We start from the raw sequence: 15,432 nt of genomic DNA on the forward strand, positions 1-15,432 counted from the left end.
TAGTAACTTGCTAAGAGCCAGACACATATTAGGTGCCTTACATTTGTTACCTGACACAACAGTCTTGTGAAGTAGATTCTCACCATTTTATTGGTAAGAAAAAGGCTTACAGAGGTTTGACAACATGTGGGATCCAAACACAGGCCCGTTGCGCACTGGGTCCCTTAGGCCAACTCACTGGGACATGTTGGTTGTACCTCCAGGACTAAAAGCTTGATATCCTGACAGCTAAAACTAGAATAAGGAAGGTGATCTCCCAGAGAGTGAGCCCCAGATTTGGGCTTTTGTAAAGAATCTGAGAGGGGTGGGGAAAGACACTTTTCCTTCCACAGTCTAGAATGTTTACTTCCATGAAAGGCAATTCCTACAACCAGAAATCAAGAGACTAAGACTCTCCTCCCTGTTGTGTCACAATGTCCTAGTGTGACTTGAAATGGGGTAGTTCAGCTCAAACTACCACCCTAGCCCAAAACACCCTTCCCAAAGTGTCTTCTAGAACATTTATTTTAAAATATCTCAACGTGGAATTTCTTTTGTCACTCACAAAGTGAGGATTAAAAGCAGCCTCGTACAATCCTCTTGACTCTCTCCACTCCAATTTTCATTACTATTTCTTTCACTTCATTTAGCATTAAGGTTGAAGGGAAAAAAGTATAAATGACTATTTGAAAGTCATCTGATTGGATATATTAAGGTTTTAGGCTTTGTCCGAATAGAAAGACAACTTTATGACAGTTATAATTTCGTTACAATAAAAAGAGATGGTAGTGCCCACACAGAGTATCAGCAGACTGACGAGTGCGCAGGTCAACCAGCGGCCAATGGCTGGGTTTCTTGAGCCTGAAGGGACCCTTGGGGCCCAGCATCCTGGAGTGGGGACTGGATGATTTCGTGAGCTAAACAAAGTAGAACTGGTGACCAAATGAGCAGGGAGAGGCCACAGAAATAAAAATAACGCAAAATGAGCTGTTAGGACTTACTGCAGAATAGAATGGAGAAGAAGTCAGACACCAAAGAAATTTCAGACAATCTGCCCCAAAATAAAGTTTCACATAAAATTAAAGCAGTGGCTAGCCACAGTCTGATACGGACTCATAGTTAACAGCAGATGTGCATTCCTGTGTTCTCCTTCCATCTTCACACTCTGTACTCACAAATACTTCTAGACAACAGTGAATTCCACTCTGAAGCCACGAAGAAAATGCTTCTAGATAAACTTACTGATGAGTATGGCGATGTAGAAAATCATCCCCTTGTTCAGCTAATTCTTTTGTAAACCCAAGCCCAGATTTACCTTTTTAATTTAAGGATTATTAATAAATCTACTATGATTAAACTTTCATAATGATATGTGAATTATTTGTCTCTAGCTCCTCTCCCAAGAACAATTAGTCTACCTTTGCAGATTAGCATTGGCCCTTTTGCAAAGAACCTCAAAGACACAGACCTGACTTACCAAAAAGATGGCAGAGGCTCTAAAATTAATTAGCTCCACGTTATGTTTCCATTATCTTTTAATTGGAATTTCTATAGGAATTTTTCTTTCAGAACTCTGTCTACAGAGTTTGGCATTTGGCAAAGCAAAATGGAGCTTAGAACAAGGTGCTAATTTGACCAGTGTGAAAGAGCTAGCCATGACACACTCAACCTAGCAAAGATATCTGCAGGGAACCCACCCAAGACAAGCCTCTGAAAAAGCTGTGTGCAGCCACATGGATACCTAGAAATCCCTACTCCTGAACCACAGCAAAAAGGAATTTTCTAGAATAGAAAAGGGTTGTATACCATGGAAGGAAGAGTTTCCTCACAAGACAGAAAACTCTGAGAGTAAGAGTAAAAACCATTGACTAGGTACTTCTCATTTGCCAGATACTATTCTGAGAGTTTATAAATTAACTCTTAATTCTCACAAAAACTCAATAAATTAGGTACTAATATTACCCTCACTTACAGATAGAGAACCTGTAGTCCAAAGTGATATAATCACTTGCCCAAGGTCAACCAGATTAGAATTTCAAGATAAGGTGTCTGATTTAACAGCCATGCTCTTAACCACCATACTATATTGACCTACTAACTAAATATTTGCTAAGCACCTACTATATTTCTAGAAATGTGGTTACGTGCTGGGAATACAGGGGCAGAAGGGCACAGACAAGACCCTTCAGCCAGAGTAATGGGAAAGACAAAACTAAAAGAATATCAGAAAAGAAAAAAAAAAACTTTCTATGTCAGACACAAAATCTGTTACTTACAAGGGAAAGCACTGACAAAATTGAAAATAAACAATTTTAAACTTCCATACAACAAAAGAAAAAAATTACCACCCACAAAGTCAAAATGGGGAAATATTTGCAACACAAAAGTCAGACAAAGGACTAATTTTCTTATTAATATGAGCTGCTTTCAAACCAAAGAATAAAAGGATCCAAGGAAATACAAAGACAATTCACAGAAAAATAAATACATATGATGTATAAACATAGGAAAGGATGCTCATAATTATAGAAATGCTAATTAAAATGTCAATGAAATACCAGTTTGCTTGTTTCACAAGTCACATTAGTAAAGATAAAGTATTTAAACACAGATCCTTTCTAACCCTGCTGTTAACAGCAGTGTGAACTAGAATTACCTCTGCGGAGGGCACCCTGGCAAGATCTATCAAGATGTTAAATGCATGTTCCCTTTACCCCACAATCCCATTTTTGGGAATTTATCCCATTTATATAATCATACATGTCAGCAAGAACGTGTATATGCTTATTAAAGCAACATCTATAAATAGTAAATCAAGCAAAAGAGAAGTAAATAAACAGAAACAAGCTGATGGCCATCAGCAGTAGGAGGGTGGAATGAAGAAACATCATGCCGTGGGTAGTACAGAGTTGTTAGAATAAAAAAGAGGTCCTCAGTTGGTATGGAGGGGCTCCTAGGAAATATATTTAGGGAAGGCAGCACAGACAGCTCTTACTTTGGTTGGGGAAAGAAAGATACCCAAAAGACTCACATGTATATGTCTAAAGACATTATCACTAGAACCCGCATCCTCTCAAAACTGTGGAGCAGATATTGAAAGAACAATTGGAAGAACAGGCTAACATTATTAGCCTGTCCAGGGTGTCAATGCATCTCACTCAGACTTGGCTTGGAGAATTGCATGAATGGTGGCAGAGGCTTCAAACATCTGCTCTGAGACTGTTTGGGGGGACTCTGTGAATAATGCTATTAGGAATCAAAACAACAGAAAATATCTTAAAAATGTGAGTTGAAAAGTTTGGGTAGGTAGATTAACTTTTTTACGATCTTCCAGTTTCTCTATGTAAGTTTTCAATTACAGAATATACTATACAGAACATATAAATAAGGAATCAGATTGTTGATGTACTGTCCTATTCTAGTGTTTACTGAGCTCCTTGATGGGGAAAGTGTGCTAAGAATTTGCAAAGATCATAAGCAGAAACATATTGCACAATTTGAATATATTTTCCTAAGTATCCATGAGGCCAAATAGAGGAGAGTTGTTAAATTGTCTTATGATACCAAAATAAGTGAGTTATTTCCAGTATTTATTTTTTTTTATTTATTTCCAGTATTTAGATAGCATTATAAGAATGAAAAGAAATCCAGATGTTTGCAAGAATGAGTAGATCTAATGATGAAAAACTCTATGGATGCAGTCAGGGTAGTTCACTTAAGAGCAAGAAAACCAAGCCCAAAAATAAAGGATGATCTGAACTTACACACAAGTTAGCCAAGTGCAAATAATATAAAAGAGATGTCACTTGTATGAATTGAAAGTATACTACTGCTGCAAAACTAAGTACAGGTTGGAATTAAACATTACGAGGGAAACAAAGAATCACCTCAGTAAGTCTTCACAGACTGTGAGCTTCATGAAACCCATAAGCAACTAACTGGGTCTGACTTGTTCCTTACTATATCCTTAGCACCTGACACATAATTGATGCTCAACTAGAAATTCCTATAGAATGCATGACCATATTCAATAGTTTTCATTCAAACCCATATTAAACTTGGGGTGCCTGGGTGACTCAGTCGGTTAGGTGTCTGACTTCAGTTCAGGTCATGATCTCAGGATTCTAGGACCCAACTTCCTCCTCAGAACTCTGTGCTCAGCAGGGAGTCTGCTTGTACCTCTCCCTCTCCCTCTGCTCCTCCCCCTACTCATGCTTGCTCTCTCAAACAAATAAAATCTTTAAAATATATATTAAACTTCAGATTTGGTTGGAAAGTGCTTCCTCTATGACCCTTCCCTGACCTCACTGATATCTGTGAAATGTTCTCATAACACCCAGTACTTTCCTTTCACATGACTGTAAATTATTAGTGTCTATTTAATTGTCCATCTAATGTGCTTCCTCCACTGCCTGGTTGTAATTCCTTCATAGCATCCCCAACTCTAAGCACTCCTAGACTGGTAAAAGATAAGTGTACAGTATCTGTTGATGAAACAAATGACTGAATTACTACATTTGCTTGTGTACTTTTACATCTGTTCATTTACCATCTAGTTTTAGGCTATGGGAATTCAAGAAAAAAAAACACAGAATCCTTGGGCACCTGGGTGGCTCCAGTCAGGTAAGCATCTGCCCTCAGTTCAGGTCATGATCCCGGTGTCCTGGGATGGAGCCCTGCATCGGACTCCTCACTCAGTGGGGAGCCTGTTTCTCTCTCTCCCCACCCCACCCCTAGCAGCTTGTGCTCTCTCTCACTATCTCAGATCTCTCTCAAATAAGTAAATCTTGAAAAAAAAGAAAGAAAAAGAAAGAAAGAAAGAAAGAAAGAAAGAAAGAAAGAAAGAAAGAAAGAAAGAAAGAAAGAAAGAAAGAAAGACAGCCCTGCTCTCAGAGGGCTTCTCAACAAACCAGAAAACCAACCTAGAGCTATGGTTTCTATGGTATGTGACCATATAAAGGGAATAATAAAGAGAAGAGTCATTTTAAGTCGGGTGGGTCAGAAAAAGCCTCACAGAAGATGAGGGATGAGTCTTAAGAAATGAAAATAATATTCAAGTCTTTATTGTTGTACAAAACTGACTTGTGAATTCACAATCTAAGTCTAGAGGAGATTCAATGTGAAGCTGTGAAAATCATTAAAGGTTTGGGCCATGCTGCTATATGAAAATGATACCAGCACCTGGGCAAACGGATGAACATGAATTGAAGATGACCAGCCAACAAAAGTCAAACTAAATTAAAATGCTGTCCTTAAAGCAACACACTTTGACCTTGGCTCAAACATTTGTACTGCTGCAGGTTCATAGCCATCCCATGGCAAACATCCAGGCAAACAGAGTTGGTCACACACTCACTAGTGTGTGATTTCTAGTCCAAAGTGGCTGTGGCTGTGGCTGTTAGAGGTCCTCCCAGTGAGACATGACAAACTCCTAGTGAGGGGAACTGGTCACTGGCCCTATGCTCACATCTAGAAACTACAAATTGCTGTATGGAAATTCCAAAACTTGGATGGAGTCAGATTTCTTATAAAAGCCCTGTGGATGGTTCAGTAGGTGATACATGTGTTCTTCTATATCAGCTCCCTATATAGGGGTCTGAACAAGAAATCATAGTAGAAAGTAAGACCATCTCACCTCTGTTGTTTGGTTTTGTTCCATTAGCTACAATTCAATCAAGTTCACAACTTAAAAAGCATGCTTGCCCCATTAATATGAATTATTGATCAACTTGCAAGAATTACAATTTCTTCAATATGAGAATTCTACAATGACAGAGATAGAAGGAAATCAGAAGGTGTCAACACATTCCTTCTGCAAGAAATGAAGTGATTTTAGTTCCTCGAAGTTTACTGAGCACGAAGTATAAGTCAGGTACCTGGCTGAGCATTCTCCTGGCCAAGGGACACAGAGGCAAAGACAGAGCTAGGGCGCCATCCCAGGGGTTGCCAGCCCATCACACTCAGACTGGGTTTTAAATATGCAAATCAGCAAGTATAAAAAACAGTTACATTTAACAGAAGCTATAAAATGGTGTTATTATCTTGTAATGGTTTTATTTTGAAGATTAAAAATTTGGTATAATGATGCAATACTTATGTAAATGACCTATATGATTTTGGAGGAGGCAAAAGGGATTTCATGTTGATCATCTTTTTCTTCGGTCAGTTACACTCCACCATCACCATTCATTCAGCACTCACATCTTTGAACATGAAGACCATCAAGACACCCAATATCATTATCTCTAAATTGTCTTATGCTTAAGATTTATGATTCTGCAAAAGTTTATTTCAAAGCATTCACCTGTCTCCCAGGGGAGAAATAGTCAAACCTGCGCTATGGACTTTTCAATACCAACTTGTTTCATTCCTTAGTGTTCTGTTCCTGAATATTTAATGGAATGAGTTCCTTGTGACTTGTTTCACCTCAATTTTATATGGCAGGGATTCCTAACTGAAGTTTGGTGTTGCGGGGTTTTTTAATATCAGCATCATACATACTCTCAATTATCTTAAAGGATGACATAAATCTTTGATTATTTTTAAAGATGAACTTTAATATCACACAATTAACTTTCAATAATGTTATCCAAATCTTTTTTTTTGGGGGGGGGTGGGGGGGTAAAAGATATTGCTAAGTCAATGGCCTAAATCCAAAAGAGATGGGAATATTCTATATATGTGTTTAGTGGTTTCAGTTCAAATGAGCGTTTTTACCTTTTAATTTTAAGAGGAAACATTGCTCACTATTCTTAAAAATTATAGCTCACCAACTTTTGGTGCCAACAATGTTTTGTAATCCATTTTATCTAACTTTTTTAACTGACTTAACTTGCTGAGAAAGCGAATATATCATGTACATGTATCTCTTTCTCCTTACTTGCTTTGCTTCCTTCCCTAAATTAAAAAGCAATGGAAGATATTTAAAATCTCATCCAGTTTTCTAGACCAGAAGCCTCCTCAGAGCAAGGTTTATGTCTGCTTCGTTCACAGTCTAATTCTCAGAATTCAGCATAAGGCCAGGAACAAAATAAACACGGGAGGGAGGGCAGAAACCCTTGTTAAATGATGAAATGAGCCCCCCCTCATTTTACAGAGAGGAAATCTGAATCCTAGAGAACAGAGGTTAAGTGGCTTGCCAAAAAAGTTCAGACCGCACATGAGAGCTGGCCCCCTTGCCCTTTCTACTCTGTAACCATCTCCCTACTAGTACTAACACCCAAGTCACAATACTTATGACCATACCTAATTGTTTCTGTTTTTATTCTCTACTCTTTCCAGGAATTAATATGCACTCTCTGGAGCCCACAGTTTGTTTTTTTTAACCCCTGCCTCTGCAAACAGTCTATCTAACTTTTCTTACTGCACATTGACAGCCCCAACCACCCTACATGATACACACAGTGACTTCAGACTCCGCACATCAGCCAATGAACAAAACATTCCAATGAACTCATGATAGCACAACCTCCCAGCCAATAGCTCTGTTTTGGCTTCATTGCCACTTAGTGGAGTATTCTTTGTGAATACTTAATTGCCTTTTTTCAATGTATAAAAATAAGAAAAGACAAAAGTGTGATACTAGTGAGAGAAAACATATGTCTAACAAACTCAAAACAACTGAGACAAGCTAAATCATTAGGAATGTTAAAAGTAATTACTATTTAGTTTTACTTGTGCACTTATGAGACCTTAATCTGGTTTTACCATGAGGAAAAATAATAATATTAAAGAACACGATAAAATGCTAGAGTTGTTTCTGGAAGTCAATATATAGTTTAAAACATCACAATGTATGTGAGATTCCTGGTCACGGGACCCCCTATAGTACGGCGACTTATCATTCACCTTATGGACTCTTCATTTCCCATGTCTTCACAAACATATTTTGTATGAATACATGGGACTGTCTGTACTCAAGAATGAGAGCCACGTATTTCTTTTGTTCCCATCAGGTAAAGGAGTTTCCATCTTGATATATCTCTCACAGTACACTGATGGGACAAGAAATTTTGGAAAAAGCCAATCATGAGACTGAAAGAAGGTGGTTAAAAAAAAAATAGTGAAGTAATGATACTCAATGGTAGTGTTTTAATTTCTAAAAGGAAATTATATTCCTCACAATGATACCAATTTCTATTAGGCAAAATCCAATTCAATCCAATTTTTCCCTTAAACAGTGGTTAACTCATATGGATTTGCTGAGCAAAATGTATGCCAAATAGAACATTAGAGTATATTTGTGTGTGTGCACACCACCTATGTGTTCCTCTCCTACTGACTTGTGATAACCAAGGCACTGAGATCTTTTGTTTTAAAATACATAATAAAAAATTTTTCTTTTAACCAAAATACCAAAATGTGATTCCAACAAACTGCACTGTTATGAAAACAAATATTCTGAATGTCAGTCACTTGACCATAATCAGCTATGCTCACAAATGAATCCTATATGCCTTCCAAACCAAATCATCTGCACTTGAAAACAAGACTTAAAATGCTCAATACATTCTCAACACATATACACATGCAATGACAGATTTACATATAGTTTTCCTTTGAAGATTTAAAAAATTATTTACTATCTTATAAAATGAAAATATATGGTGTCCAATAATAATTTTTAGGTGTACATGCACTTTTTTTTAATCTCCTAAGAAGTGGGAGTTTCTAGACAGTCATATTTGAATCCAGATTTTTTTTTATGGTCAAATTATAAACCTCTACTATCAGACATCTAGAGTAGAAATGCCAACTATAGTGTGTGCTGCCATAATAATGATACCCCCAAGATCAGCCCAGTGCTTGTAGCTGTGGCAGGGTCCCCAGGCAGCTGGATAACTGCTGCTTGATCATTATCCCTGCTAAAACTGAAGCTACTGAAGTTTTAAAGAATTCGTTTCTTACTGAATTTCTTTCATCTCTAATAATTACTAAACTGGCATAATTACTTATACTAGAGGTGGAATGTGATGCATGCTAAAAGCCCAAGCTGCCTAAAATTAAAGTTTAAAAAAAAAAAAAAGCCACGATTCTACTTACTTTTCAAAGATTTATCTTGTGTGTCAGGCTTTTATGCCAAGAGTTGCATAATTATTTAAACCATTTAAAAGCTTTCCTTACACTATTTGATTAATACTATAACAGAGCTATTTAAATTTACTAATGTTAACTTTAATGTTTAAGTTTTAATTGCATTATAATAACATTGTTGCGGAACGTGTTTTAAATCAGACAAGTACACTTTCACTACAACAAAAAAAGGTATGCAGTCCCAGCTAGTGCACCTTGTAATCCCCAAACAAAAAACAGGAACATATTTCATATTTAATTGAAATGGGATTAGAAAGTTGCACACATCCTCTCCACAGAACTTTCACCTTTCACAGCACAACAGGAGTCAACGTAGAAAAAAAATTAAATACATCTGGGAAAATACTTAGCCAGAGGTTTGATTTGGAATATCAGCCTTCATATCAAAATTTCATTCAATTCAAAAGCGTTCTTTAACAGATTATTACTACCTAACGACAATATTTACGTTTTTAACAATCCGTAGGACTGCTAAAATACGATGCAAGTGTTCCAAGTCTGAAAATTATTTTCTCTTAAAAATAACTAAAAACACAACATGGTATCTATTAAAACCATCCATAAAGAATGTATTCTATGGCAACAGAAATAATGGCATTAAAGCCAGCAATGTGAATTCTGTTAGGTGAATTAATAAACCACAGTAACAGAAAAAGCAGAACTTTCATAAAATTCTTAATTGATCTTGGTAGAACTGCTCTTTTCTACTATCAAAACCTCTTTCTCCTCGTTGCATGGTTTTACATCAAAATGAAAACTCAAGGAAGCAAGTATACTCAATATCACATTTCAACTTATGTCAACAAGTATTTCACTAGAATTCACCAGACTAGTCAATTCTCACAGACTTTCTTTAAAAATAAAAGAGGGGAGCAAAAATGTTCCTATATGATGAAAAGAAATCTACAAAAATGCAAGGAGACTTGCAATGACCCAAAAAAAAAGCAAGTAAAAAGAAGTACAATTACTGGCAGCAAAAAGTTGAAAAATTCTGTCATCGCTATTAGATGTCACGGCTGTCAATAACTACAATGGATTTTAAGGGATGTGGGAATACCCTGGCAAAACAAAAAAGAAAATATTATTAACAGCTAGCTTTATAAAAAGCTGCTAATCTCAAATCCCTTTGTAATTTCATTTTTACATGTATGCTTTTATGTTCAATATCCTATTTTTTGCCCTTTTTTGGCTGGATAATAAAAGCTAACAATCCGCTCATGCATCAAACAGATGTTTTTGTTTTTAAGGCCAAGTGGAATCTTATGAATTTTTGTGCCCTCCCTTTAAAAAGATGCTGCCAGAACTGCTAAAATCGTGAAATCCGGCGTTTTGGAAAAGACTCACTGGACCATCAGTTCTGGAACTTTGACTAGCACTCGTGGGATTCTTGCCAACTGTAATTGCTGTTTTTGTTTATGTCGGATTGTCTACTGATTGGACTGTAATCAATTTAATGACTTCAACATCTAGTCAGTATAATTTAGAGGTGGTAGAGGGAAGAAACAGTCACTGCTTGATAGATGAACAGAAGAACAAGTGCAACTGTCTGAAGGGGGGTATGGATGTCAAACACTGAGCTTCTGCAGTCTCCAAGAATCAGGCTTTTTAGCATCCAAGTCCAAAAGTAAAAGCATACATTGCTGTGTGTCGCACAATTAGTAGAGCATTCCGCCCTCACCACCATGAAAAAGAGTATATAGATAGAGATCTATAGATATCTTCTTAGTATTTTTTTAAAGCTCACCTTAGGTTAAAATCTAGTTATTAAAAAAGGGAGTCATGCTTAGCTTCTCTAAGAATAATTTTGAGGGAAAAGCTATATAGTAAGTTTTAATTAAAAGCAAACTATTATACTGTCTTAACACAACTGTTTTTCCACATACGATTCAGGGCTTTTTTTCTCACTATGGCTTCATTTCCAAAACCAAAACTGAATCTCTAGTGATGAGGTTATTTTTTTTAAGGACTAAAACGCATGGATAATAAGAGAATGCACCTTTTTAATATATAATATATATGTCTACCTGTAAGAAAATATATTTTGTCTCCGAAAAACACAGGGAAATGTGTTTAAGGACTGGAGAATTTAACATTTCTTTTCAGTTAGGGGCTGGTACAAGCTCCTTGAGATGGCTTTTTTAACACCTACAATTTTGAGAGCCTTTCCACTGGAGAATACAGCCTAATAGATAGGTTTTCTGACTTTCAAAAGGTTATGGACTTAAAATCCACTGCCTTTTCATTCAAACTCTATAGTTTACATTTCTTCTTTAAATTGAGGGCTACATTTTTGCCACTTCATTATATTTCTAATAAATTACTTCTTCTCAAAATAGCATTATAAGTACAAAAGAAGGTAAATGGGGAAAAAGGAAAAAGGTCAATCATTAAGTGTGATAACTTCAAAATGTGCCAAATTACAAAGGGTTAGCTCCTGTGACAGCCAAGTTAAACAACGTACTTTGGGGGCTCCCTTTCTCCCTGGTTCCCACCATTTCTCTCCTGAGGCCCCTGGTACAGGTTTATGAACACCTGAGGGTCCAGATATCCTAATTGTGTCCTGTGTTTAACTTGGCCATTTAAATGTCTAAGTGCTCCCCTCTCTCCTTCCAGCTTTATAACTTGGCTCTTACTGAATATATCACACCTTCATGTAGTGGACCACTTTTTCCTTCTTACAGTGCTTCTTGGAGTAAATTTCAAAAAAAAAAAAACCTGTTTTTATCAGGTAAAATGGCCGAAAAACTTCCATCAGAGAAGCACCACAAGAAATGAAATAAAGAGCCAGCAAGAAAAATAGAAATAGGTCACAATTGGCCAATTTGATGCAACTGATTTGCTGCCCCGAAAAACAAGCTGCCAGCAGAACTATGTTCAGTCAGGTGATCTCCTCAAATACCAGGTCTACTCTCAGGAACTGAGATAAATATCCAAATAATACAAATGGGATAGAATGGATGACTCGTTTAATTGTCTAACCACCCTCGCCTCTAAATACTGGCTGTAACCCTCATTAAACAGAAAGGGTTATTCTGCAGATTTCGTGGCATAAGGACAAAGTAAGTTTCATGACTTTGTGGGCTGAGAGACTTTTGATGCCAGCTCTTTGGGAGATAGAGGGGTGAAAGAGTTTCACATTTCAAAATATATTTCACAGTTTTCACAAATAGAAAAATGAATCTTTTTGGTGTTTAACAGTTTCAAGCCACTTTAGAGAGGCAAGGAGACCAAGCAGGGCGAGCACCACTGCATCCAGAAACCTGGCACCCACCCTGAGGAGGTGGGGTATCAAGGACAATTACATTAAAGTTTGCTACAAACAAAAGAACCCCCCCCCATCATTTTTGAAGTAAATACGATTCTTTATTCAAAATACTAAATTTATGAGAATAGGCAAAATAAATTCAACCAGTAATAGAATTTCCTGGTAGACCTTATTTTTAAGCATTTGGTTGAAAACAAAACCTCCAAACTTAACTGTCATATTGTTTTAATGTTTTTACCTGCCTTATGTAAACTACTCCCCTGAGATATAAGTTGCAAATTATGATATCAAAAGTGACAGCCATATCAGAAATATCTTTTAAACCCTGTCTGTTAAAGAAATAGTATGGATGTAGGAGACAAGTTGGAAACTGGATGCAAAACTTCATGTTTTATTTAGAAGGGCACATTGCATTTTCATGGTTTCCAATGCCTCCTCCAAGTTGGTATAAAGTAATCTGCAAAGGTTTTGAAACACTGTCACTCATCTGATAGAACGCGAATTTTTATTTGAGTGACCACACTACTCATCAGTTCTTCACAGAAGAAACTCGGATCAAGTCAGCCTTTCCATGCCTGCTGGTAGCAAAGTGTTGCTTCTCGCTTATTATTATGATGACGCCAGAACGTCTATCAGAACACTTCCCTGGCTTCTCTATGATCCGAATGTGACCTCCCAAACACTATAGGGTACAGAATGCACACACTCAGAAGATTCCTAAAACACATTTAAAAAAAAAAAAAAAAAATGGAGACCCTTCCCGGGAAGACAGGAGAAAAATGCAAATAGTGAAGAAAAGGCTAGATATTTAACAAGAGCCACCTAGAATGCCCTTCTACTTCTCCAAAACCGCTACTAATACCATAATTACTCATCTGACATGGCTCATCTAAATATGTATTTTCCCAGGTAAATGCATACCCTGAAGAAAAAACAAGCCAGCTCTTTAGTAAGGGCGGCACTATTTTTATTCCTGTCTTCAGCTTCTCACCCCCAAAGCTCAGCCAGCCCACCTGAGGCCATTCGCTGTTCTGGGAGTCATCCAAGCAGCTGATGGAGGAGGACACCACTGTGTTCCGTGCCCACACAGAAAATGGAAGCTAAATCTTTGTTTTTAATGTAAATATTTTATTTAGAGCTTGGCAGTAGAAACAGATGCTGTGTCTTCATGGAGAAGATAGTTGACTACTCTTGCAAATGACCATACAACCAAAGAATAACATGCCCTCTTTATTCATTTCCAATTGCCTTTTTTTTTTTTTTTTTTTTTTGTCTTTCCTTTTCTTTTCTGCTTATTAACTTAAGAACTGCACAGGTCTTGAAGGTCCTAGGTATTTTGTAAATCGGCCGATCCACGATTGCCCTGCGATTACCGCCAACTGAAGGCTTCCCTTACTGCCCAGAAAATCCTAAGTGCATGAGAATGAATCCTCTCTAGGAAACACGGGGGACGCGTGCACCCACAATCAACAGAACTTCAACTATGAATCCATTCCAAAGGGAGGTGAACTAAATGCTCGGAGGCTGCGGAGAAGCAAAACCACCCATTGTGCAAAACTTCAATAAACTTCTTAAAAATAAAAAGCCTCACGGATTCCTGGGGGTTCCGGAGCCCTTTTGCCACCCTTTACACCGGACCGAACCCCGAGCGCTGTCCTATCAAACTCGCAAAGTTCTTCTGGCCAAGGGACTAGGAAGAGGTTTGTCCTGCTTCTTGGCTCAGCGTGACTTTTAAGGAAGTGGAGCCTCCCGGCAAGTTCCCCGGACGCGAGCGTCGTGCACCGTTACCCTGACACCCGCGCACGCCCGTGGCGTCTATTTTTTTTCACCATCGGCGCTGGAATCTTTTCAGGCCGTCGGTCTAGGCTTTCCCAGAAAAATGTGTGGCCCACGTGAATGTAAATCACCAAAAAAAAAAAAAAAAAAAAAAACTGTGTCAAGACCCATGTCAGAGATTCAGCTCGCTTCCAAACTAAAACTTCTGTGCTGGGGGGTGGGGGGGCGCGCGTTCCAATGCGCCCTCCCTCCCTCCCCCGCCGCGTCCCTTCCCCGGAGAAGAAAGGGCTTTGTGTGCGCGGCGAGGGCTCCGCTAAGCGAGTCCATAAAGACACCTCGGCCGGCGGCCGGCGAGGCGCGGGGCGCCCGGCTCCCCCTACCCTGCCCCCCGGCCGGCGGCCGCCGGGGGACGCCGGGCGGCAGTACCAGGGGCAACCGGGCGCCGCGGCCCGGGCCGCCGAGGAGGAAGAGGATGCTGCGCCGCCCGCCGGGGACCAGAGGGCGGGGCCGGGCCGGGCCGCGCGGACCGCGGCGGGACCCTCCGGGCCGGGGCGGGCGCACAAGCCGCCCTTTGTCCTCCGCCTCCGGGGTCGCGAGGGCCGCCGCCGCCGCCTCCCGCCGCCGCCCCCCACGCCCTGCCGGGCCTGCCCGCGCCTCCTCCGGCGCCCGCGCCCCGCCGCTCGCCCTCCCCGCTGCCGGCCTCGGAGCGCCGGACCTCGCGGCTCCCCGCGGCCGCCAGACCCTGCCTTCCCCCGGGGGGAGGCTCGGAAGGTGGAGGAGGCGGAGGAGGCCGAGGAGGAGGAGGAGGAGGAGGAGGAGGAGGAGGAGGAGGAGGAGGAGGAGGAGGCCGCCACGTGACTCTCCTCGCCACATTCCAACACAGCCACCGGATCAATAACTTCAGTGTCCCCCGCCCCCACCCCCCGCTCCCGAGCCCCCCCACCCCACCCCACTACTCGTAACCCGCAAACTTCCTTCTCCAACGGGGACCGCGGAGAGCTGGACCCCCCAGCGCAAAGCGAAAGACCAAAGGGGGCGGCGGGGAGGCGCAGGGGCGAGGGGGTGGTGAACTTTCTCGGAAGGGCCAGGAGGGGAGCTCTGGGCGGGAGCGGGGGCCCGGGCCCGGGGCGCCGCAGGCCGGCTCCCCGAGATTGTTTACCCGGGCTGCGCGCGGAGGCGAACCCGAGCGCGGCGCGGCGCGGCGCGGGCGGGGAGGAGGCGGCGGCCGTTGTGTCCTCGCCCCGGCGCGGCCAGGACCCCGGGCCACGTTTCTAAGGAGCAGAAGCTGCTCCCCGCTAGTCGGAGAGGACTTTTTTTTC

General features: G+C 40.4%; 1 protein-coding gene across 4 annotated transcripts in view; it reads right to left on the reverse strand.

The window, feature by feature from the left end:
• The window catches only part of ZNF521 (zinc finger protein 521), a 275,157-nt gene that overhangs the window by 257,950 nt on the left and 1,775 nt on the right, over positions 1-15,432 (reverse strand). The gene's annotated exons all lie outside the window — the stretch shown is intronic.

This window comes from Canis lupus, chromosome 6 (assembly GCF_048164855.1).
Source record: "Canis lupus baileyi chromosome 6, mCanLup2.hap1, whole genome shotgun sequence".
In the NCBI taxonomy this organism is placed as follows: Eukaryota; Metazoa; Chordata; class Mammalia; order Carnivora; family Canidae; genus Canis; species Canis lupus.